Source organism: Canis aureus, chromosome 13, assembly GCF_053574225.1.
Source record: "Canis aureus isolate CA01 chromosome 13, VMU_Caureus_v.1.0, whole genome shotgun sequence".
Lineage (NCBI taxonomy): Eukaryota > Metazoa > Chordata > Mammalia > Carnivora > Canidae > Canis > Canis aureus.
Window position 1 is genome coordinate 24607203 of NC_135623.1, and position 8596 is coordinate 24615798.

The 8596-nt window shown below is 53.6% G+C and overlaps 1 pseudogene; it reads left to right on the forward strand.

Annotated features, from left to right (window-relative positions):
• LOC144282168 (ribonuclease K6-like) lies at positions 1-883 on the forward strand (annotated as a pseudogene).
• The last annotated feature ends 7713 nt before the right edge of the window (positions 884-8596 follow it).

The following is an 8596-nucleotide window of genomic DNA, read 5'->3' on the forward strand; positions in this document are numbered from 1 at the left end:
CACAATAAGCACCTAATGGCTGGGAAGGATCATTTTGTTCCTATTGCTCTGACCACTGTGATTCCCTCATTTTCCTTCCTCCTCCTGCCCAGAGGGATGATGCTGTGTCCCCCCGGGGCCGTGGCCTCTGCTCCTGCTGCTGCTGGGATCATGGGGGCCGGTGCCTCCAGCTGCTGCTCGGCCTCCAGGCTTCACCGCCGTTCAGTGGTTTAACACCCAGCACTTAAGAGCGAATCAGGTGCAATGCAGAACTGAAATGCCTCGGATCAATAATCTGCTTCCCAGATACAAGGGGAAAAACACCTTTCTGGTTGAGTCCTCGAAAACGTGCTCGCTACCTGTCAACAGCCCAACATGAACTGTACCACCAGTGGGGAAAACTGCCACAAGAGCGCAGGGAGGGTGAACATGACCTACTGCCTTCTCACTGGGCGCCGGCCCCAGTGCACCTACCGTACTACGTACCAGAACCAGTTCTACATTGTTGCCTGTAACAACTCGCAGCCAGGCTACTCTCCCAATCTTCTGCTTCCCGTCCACTTAGACGACACCGTCCCGCTGGGTCCTACACACTTCGGTTAAGACCAAGGTGGCCATTGCGGTCCCTCCCCCTGGGCCAGGCTCTCTCATGATGTCTCTGCTTTCTCTTTCCTTTGTTGATTCCCATGGTTCCCATAGAAGAAATAAGTAAAGGGCCAAGATGTGAGACGAGAGTAAGGGACAGCAGACTTTGGATGCTTTTCAGATTGGGAGCTCTGTGTGATTGGAAGCAAGACAATAGGGCAGAGGGCCAAGAACGGCCCAGGCCCCATGGTTTTCCTCTTGCACCTTCGGCCAAGCTTCCTTGCACCTGTTCACAGCAATAAAATCATTTTCTCCTGCATTCTAAGGACTGTGAGTATGTGTGTTCGGGGTCCCTTTCCCGTGATTGCCAGCTTGGAGCCACCTAGGTTGCCTTTGCCAACATCCTCAGGAGAACCATTTGGGCCTCAGTTCACCTTCGTTACTCAGGGACCCAGGGCCTCTGCCACTTGTCTCAGCCTGTGTCCCTGGGACTTTGGAGAAGACAGTTCTCCATCCCTCCCACTCTGCCCAGGGCTTTGACATATTTCCCTTGAACCCATGGCCTATGTTTACGGGAAGGTACCACAGGCACCTCCGTGGTACTTTCACACACAGGCTCTAACGCTGACAATGACACAACTTACATCCTTAGTATTGGCTTCCATATGTGATCAACTAATGTTTTAAATATAAATAAATAGGGGATCCCTGGGGGGTCAGCAGTGTAACACCTGCCTTTGGCCCAGGGCGCGATCCTGGAGTCCTGGGATAGAGTGCCGTGTTGGGCTCCTGGCATGGAGCCTCGTTCTCCCTTTGCCTTTATCTCTGCTTCTCTCTGTCTCTATGTCTATCAAGAACAAATAAATAAAATTTTAAAAATATATAAATATAAATAAATAGGAATAGGGTTAACAATGCACTGTAGCCCTAGATCATTTCTCCCATGATCTATTGGATTGCATGAAGAGAAAGCATAGATGAAGACAAGAGAAAGCATTGGGATCTAAGAACATTCTGGCCTCGCCCAAATACTGAAATATTACAGAGGTTACGGTGTTTTGGGACCAGGGAGTGAGTTTAGATATTGAAGGACTGGGGTGGAAAATTAGGCTGGGGGCACCTGGGTGGCTCAGTCAGTGAAGCGTCTGCCTTAAGCTCAGGTCATGATCTCAGGGTCCTGGGATCGAACCCCTCCTGGCTCCCTGATCGTGGGGCGTCTGCTCTTCCTTATGCCCCTCTCTCCTGCTCTCTCTCTCTCAAATAAATAAATAACATCATCCCCATGAGACAACAGCAAACACCTACTGCTCTCGGCCTCGGAGCCCTGGCAGCCGCCCGCAGGCCCGGGCGATCCCTAAGTGGTGAGAGCCCAGGAGCATCTTGGGTGGAAAGGCAGCAGCTCGGTGGGGGGGTGGGGGGGCCGGGTGGCCCCTGCCTGGGCTGGGGCACCAGGGACGTGCAGCCCGGAGTGAAAGCTCGGCCACCTCGGCCACCTCGGCCTCAGCCTCAGCCTCCAGCGGGGCACAGGGGCTCAGTGGAGGCATCGGCTGAGCCTACGCACGTGAGGAGACCCTACAGAAGCCCCGACGGTGGGCTCAGGGGCCTTGCAGGGGGCAGCCACATCGACGATGTGGGCCACGAAGGCAATAGAAAAGGAAACTTCCTCACTTGCTGCAGCCCGCGGCCGGGTCCTTGACACAGCAGAGTGACCTTCCTCCCGGGCCTCAGCTGACTCAATATTAATACCTTGCTGAGGGCAAAGGGCACGCTTGGCCTGACCTCCAGGATCTGGTGAAGCTTCTAGAACATATGAAAATTCCATTGGAGACTCTATCTCCAGCCCCCAGATACATGATGTGCTGTGTGACCCCCAGCACATGGCCCTGGAGAATCCATCTGCACCGTCTCATGACTCAGGTTTTACCAAATAGTAACCAATGACCTCTTCTTTTTTTTTTTTTTTAATTTTAAGATTTTATTTATTTATGCATGAGAAACACACAGAGAGAGGCAGAGACCCAGGCAGAGGGAGAAGCAGGCTCCACGCAGGGAGCCCGACGTGGGACTCGATCCCCAGACCCCAGGATCCTGCCCTGAGTGGAAGGCAGGCACCCAACCGCTAAGCCACCCGGGCTGCCCCAATGACCCCTTTCTAAAACTAGCTTGGCCCTTCAAGGTTCTGGAAAACAAGATTCCAAAATTCCTTAGAGAATTCCTCTCTCCCCAGCCCCCCTTCCACCTTGAAAGTATCTGGTGGGTCTCCCATCAGGCCTCAGTGTGGCTCCGCCTGCCCACGGGGCCTGTGCCCGGGTGCTACTAAAACCAGCTTTTTTGCACCAAAGACTTCTCAAGAAATCTCTCCTGGCCGCCAACCTGGAGCCCTAAGACTGTCCCGCATCAGCCCCCCGGGGAGGGCATGTGCCCCAAGTGCCTGGACACAGCAGCTCCTGCACGAGGGGCCCTCGGACCTTACCCCACGGATCTCTTTCTCCGCCTCTTGATCTCTGTCCCCATCATATCCTCTCTTAAACTGCTAAATCCTCAGTGTTCCCTTGAGTTCTGGGAGCGGCTCCTGCAAGTCGACCCAACACACAAGGGGCTGGTGGGAAGGTCAGATCGATAGCCAGGCACAGGTGCCCAGAGTACAGGTGACAAGCTGGACTGGGATTGGCATCTGAATGGGGGAGTCTTGCAGGGCTGACCCGTCAGCCGGGGGAGCTGACCCCACATCCAGGGAGGGAGCCTCAGAGTTGAGTTAAACTGTAGGACCCAGCCACTGTCCCAAATTCCCTGTCTAGAACCCCCGAGTCTGCCGTCAGAGGGCAGTGAGTGTGCAGCAGTGTGACCCGGTAAAGGGGAGACGCAGGAGTTGCCCCAACTCAATCCCACTAGGGGAATTTTACGAAAGCGTGATGACCAACCAAAGGATGTCTGCGGGTGGGTCTGGGCTTTCCAGAATGCTTTCTCCAGCTCGCGGCGTGACTGGAAGGGGCCGTCTGGTCTCCAGCTGCCCAGCCTCAGGAGCTCATGACCAAGTGACAGGGACCATCACACAAACAGGCACATCGCAGGGTCAGGACTGAGCTGGGCCGCAGAGAGGAGCACTGGGCGCAGGGACAGAGGACAAAAACTGAGTGTGTGCTCGGCCAGCTCTCAAGTCTCCTCCTCTATAGCCACACGTGTTAGGGCAGGTGCCCCCTCCGCACGTCCACAGTCGCCAGGACCCCAAGCCCCCTGCAGAGGAGCACCCCATCAGACCCCCCCTGGGCCCGGTGGGACCCCCCAGTCCGGGCCTCCCATCAGAATTGCCTGGGAATCTGTCAAGGATGCCAGGAAACAGAGTCTGTAGGGAGCAGGCTGGGGCCTGCACAGGTGTGCTCAGCTCCGCGGGGGGCTGATCCCCATTCCCAGTGAAGAGCCCGCGTCCCCACCCTGGGTGTCCCCCAGCACCCACGTCCTCAGGACTGGGGTTTAGCCACTTGGCACTTTGTGCTCCTTCAGGTGGTGAATTCCTGTCTGGCTGCCCCAGGACAGCTCGGGACAGGGAGCGCAAGACCCCAAGGGAGCGGCCCCCTCCCGTCCAGGTCTCTTCCATGATCTCAGGTCTCACAAGTGCAGGGGAGGGAAGGCCTCTGCCTCTTCCCTCCAGGCCGTCCCTGCGCCTCCATAGAGAAGCAAAGCCCAGACCAAGGAGAGGAAAGCGGGCACATTCCCTTCTGGTCAGTGTGAGGGGACACGGGAGCCTCCTGGGGAAAAGGACCCAGGAAGAGGTTAGGGCTGAGTGTCCCCTGCTGGGCTGGGGAAGTGGGGGGGGGGGCGAGGAACCCTGGGCCGCATCCAGGGGGGAGCTCAGTGTGCTCGACAGGGGGCAACACAGGAAGACCTGTGCTCAGAGGTGTCCCCGGCTTTGCAGAGAGGGAGACTGCTCTCCTCTGGTTTGGGACACCCTGGCCGGGACGGGTTAGGACCTGCCCCCGGGGAGGTGAGCAAGCCCTCCCTGCAGCCGGCACTTCTCCGCGTTCTTCAGCCGCAGAGGTTCAGCACGCCAAGCTGCCGGATCCCCTCCACGTCGCTGGGCCTGCTGCCTGCAACAGCAACTGAGCCCAGGGCTGGTCCCCGAGATCCCACAGGGTCAGCGTCTCTAAGCAGGCCACAGTCCCTAGGTCCCTTCTCGGCACATTCAGGCCTCCGGGACGCTGCGTCCTCGGGTGGCTGTGGCCTCTGTGTGTCCCGCATCTGACACGAGAGTGATCCGAGCAGTGAGTCGGGGCCTGAGGCTCGGGGCACCCCCACGTCCCGGGGTGCCGGTCACTTGGATGGCGTGTGAGGAGCTGCAGCCCGGGCTCCTGGGGCCGTGGAGGCTGGTGCCCGGGTTGTCCCGTGGGGGCTCGTGCTGGGTCCCACGACCTCCTTCTTTCCCCACAGGCGGAAGGCACCCTCCCCTGTTCTCAGGCCTGAATCCACCGCTTTGCACACCTGCTGAGGGGAAAAGTGTGCAAGACCCGCAATGCACAAGAGCGACCACATGTGGCCCCCCCATGGAGTGCCGGGAACTCCTGCCAGACGTGCCGGGGGGAGCAGACAGGACAGAGGGAACCCCTCGGCGGGTCCGGCATGTTCCAGACGCCACGGTCCACAGCAGGCAATGCTTCAGAGGTTTCCTGGTCACCGCCAGGCACGTGACCTTGGTCCACAGAGAGCACACGTGGGCATAAATCAAGATCACGTTGGAACTGCTTGTGGCATTTACTGATTTCCTCATTATTAATTAAAGAGCCAGACAAATGGGGTTCATTTATGTCATTGAATGACATGGGTTTAGTCTTTGCAGCTTTGTGGCAGCCACCCGGTTTACTTTTATGTTTAGAGTAGAAAATCATATTTTCCCCTTCGCACTTTGCCAGTGTTGTTTCCTCCCCCTGGATGCTCTTCCCACCTGTGTCCTGGTTCCTGACTCACCTGCTCAGCTGCGCTCAGCTCTCCTCTCCTCTGAGCTTGTCCCTCTGCAGGCGCAGCTGTACCGTGTCAGCCTGGATTGTCCTGCTCCCACCAGCACCCCCGCATCCCGGGTAATCATGGATTATATCACCGTGTATGGCAGTGACCTTGAAGGGTGAATCCAGTTAGACAACGTCAATCGGGAGCCCCCGGGGGCTCAGTCAGGTAGGCAACCAAGCAATTCTTTCTGTGGGCTCAGGCCCCGACTCAGGGTTGCGAGATCGAGTCCTGAGTGGGGCTCTGCGCTCAGTGCAGAGTCAGCGTGGACGTCCCTCTCCCTCTCCCTCTGCCCTCCTGTGCCTTCTCTCTCTCTCTCTCTGTCTCTAAAATAAAAATAAGGGATTCCTGGATGGCTCGGTGCTTGAGCTTCTGCCTGGGGCTCAGGGCGTGATCCCAGCATTCCCGGGTCAAGTCTCACATCAAGCTCCCCATTGGCAGCCTGCCTCTCCCTCTGCCTGTGTCTCTGCCTCTCTCTCTGTGTCTTTCATGAATAAATAAATAAAATCTTTAATTGAATAAATAAATAAAATTAAAATAAACAGGTCTTAAAAAAACCCCACCCTACAGCAATGCTGTCCCCCTCTCCTGCTCTTACTGCAGGTCCTCAAGGCAGGTTGGCTTCCCTGACACACATCTACACAGTGACTTTCTCTCCTGCTTCTCTTGGGTTCGAATTCCTCCAGTGAGCAACTTGCCGTCTAGCCCTGGACCCACACAGCTTCCCTGGAATAAGACCACGCGAGGGAAATAAGAGCATGTGTCTCTTGGGTCTGCGATGGACATTTAGGAAAGTGAAAAAGAGAAGCACAAGTGCGAGATAGAGTCCTATTTGCCAGGAGAGCCCGCGCGCTGGGGTTTAACACCTCACCCCACTGTGCTTTCTCCAACCCCAGAAATGCAGGGTCAACCAGCGGTGGGGACGCGGCTGTCAGCACCAAGGAGTCATCTGCCACACGGGCTCTTTCCAGTCCCCGAGGAAGGGGAGCTCATTGGCACCATGAGCCCCTGACCTTCCCCTAAAGAAAGTGGCCTTGCCTCCAACAACCCTTCTTTCCTGTGGCTGAAATGTCCTTGCCCCACAGCCCCGCCCATACAAGCCTTCCCTCTGTGCAGCTCCCCAAGCTCCGTCCGACCTGGGAGATGGGCTGCCGCCCCAGTCATGGGACACTGAGTCAAGACAACCGGGTCCTGAAATTGCTTTATTGTACTTTTGCTTTTAAGTTTGAGTTTTGATGAGGAGCCCGGACACCTGGCTCCTGGACCCTTTGGAAAGCATGAGGAGCACGATACTCATATCAGGGACACTATGAGCGTCCCTTCACACTCTGTCCTGGTCTCTGCTTGGTTCTGTTTTATGCACCTCTTCAGCCCCGTGGGAGACTAATCATGGACTTTGCCCTTTTCTGTCTACCCCTTGTGTGCACTTTGATGATAAGAGTCTGATGGGGAACAGATGATAATATCTGTTTTAAAATTACATGATGCATATAGTCAAAAAGAGAAAAAAGAAGAAAAAAGAACATTTGGAACTTTCAAATTATATGTCATTTAAAATCCACTCTACGTAAAGTTCACCACTGCCAATATATTGTTATGTATTATATACCTTTCCTATATTTCATATTTGTATTTTTGTGTAGATGGGATCACACTAGACAGTGTGACCACAAAGTTAGTAGGGACTATGGAGTTTTTCTCCCTTCATTGTTGTAGTCTAGCATGCTGGTTATTTTACTTTTTATTTATTTTAAAAAAAATTTTACCTAATTTTAAAATAAGGTATTTGTGAAAACTTACTGTGAGAGGCCGGAATAGACCACTTTGAAATATAACTCTAGGAAACCAGAATATGCTACAAAATAGGCCATTATATTTTGTTTTCACCTGGTTTGTCTTTCTTTTCATGTTGAAGAGCGAGAGTGCGAGAGCAAGAGCCTGTGTGAGCAAGGGGAGGGGTAGTGGGAAGAGGGAGAGGGAGAGAAAGAATCCCAAACAGGTTCCAGGCTCAGCAGAGAGCTGGCTGTGGGGCTGGATCTCATGACCGTGACATTATGACGCGAGCTGAAATTTAGAGTCAGGCACGTCACCGACTGAGCCACCCAGGTGCCCCATGCCACTGCATCTGGAAGCAGCTTTTCTCAGCTGAGACAAACAGTCAGTATTCCTCATCCATAAACTGAGCATCGATAGGGAACAACTGGATTGACACTGATCTCTTGTGAATCTGGCTAGTATAAGTCATCACCTCCCAGTCTCTGCTCAAGCCCAGGTGCAGTTCAAAATCGCAAAGCTGAAGAGCTGCTCGTGGAACGTGATGGCCAACCTGGATTCCTTGGCTACTCATTGAGGCCAGACATTCAGGACGAGGAACACGGCCACCTCGCTGGAAATGCTGTTACCTGGGTCTTTTCTCTACCTGTTTCAACACGGGAGTCATTCAATCATGCAGGAGGCTGAAGATACAAGGGACTCTAATGTTTAGTATTTCTCCTCCCCGTACCTGCTTGAGGCGTAATTATCTGAAGTGAAGATTTATCTTTCTCCGCATCTCTCTTGCCCATTTAGCAAACAGAATTCTCAGCAGTTACTTACTTGTGTCCTCAACATTTCCTTCTGCGATTTATTTCCTGTTTTTTTACCCACGAAATGTAAATTATAAGATCCGTCCTTGAAGAAGCTTACAGTTTTTATTTTCTTAATTTAAATGCAATTAAACAACGTATAAAGTGTTACTAGTCTCAGATGTAGAGGTCGGTGAATCATCAGTCTCCTATAAGAGCCTGTGCTCATTGCATTGTGGGCCTCCTTAATGTCCATCATCCAGTTACCCCATCTTGCCCCCCACCTGCCCGCCGGCGACCCTCAGGAAGTTTATGTTCTAAAGTCCTTTATCCCACTCTACGTCTCTTCCTAGTGAAAATGATTATTATCAGATAAGCTCATTCCTGCTATAATCACCTACGTAATTTATAATTCCCAAGAAACATAAAGCCTTAACCTGCCTAAAATCCCTGCATTTTCTTAGAAACACATT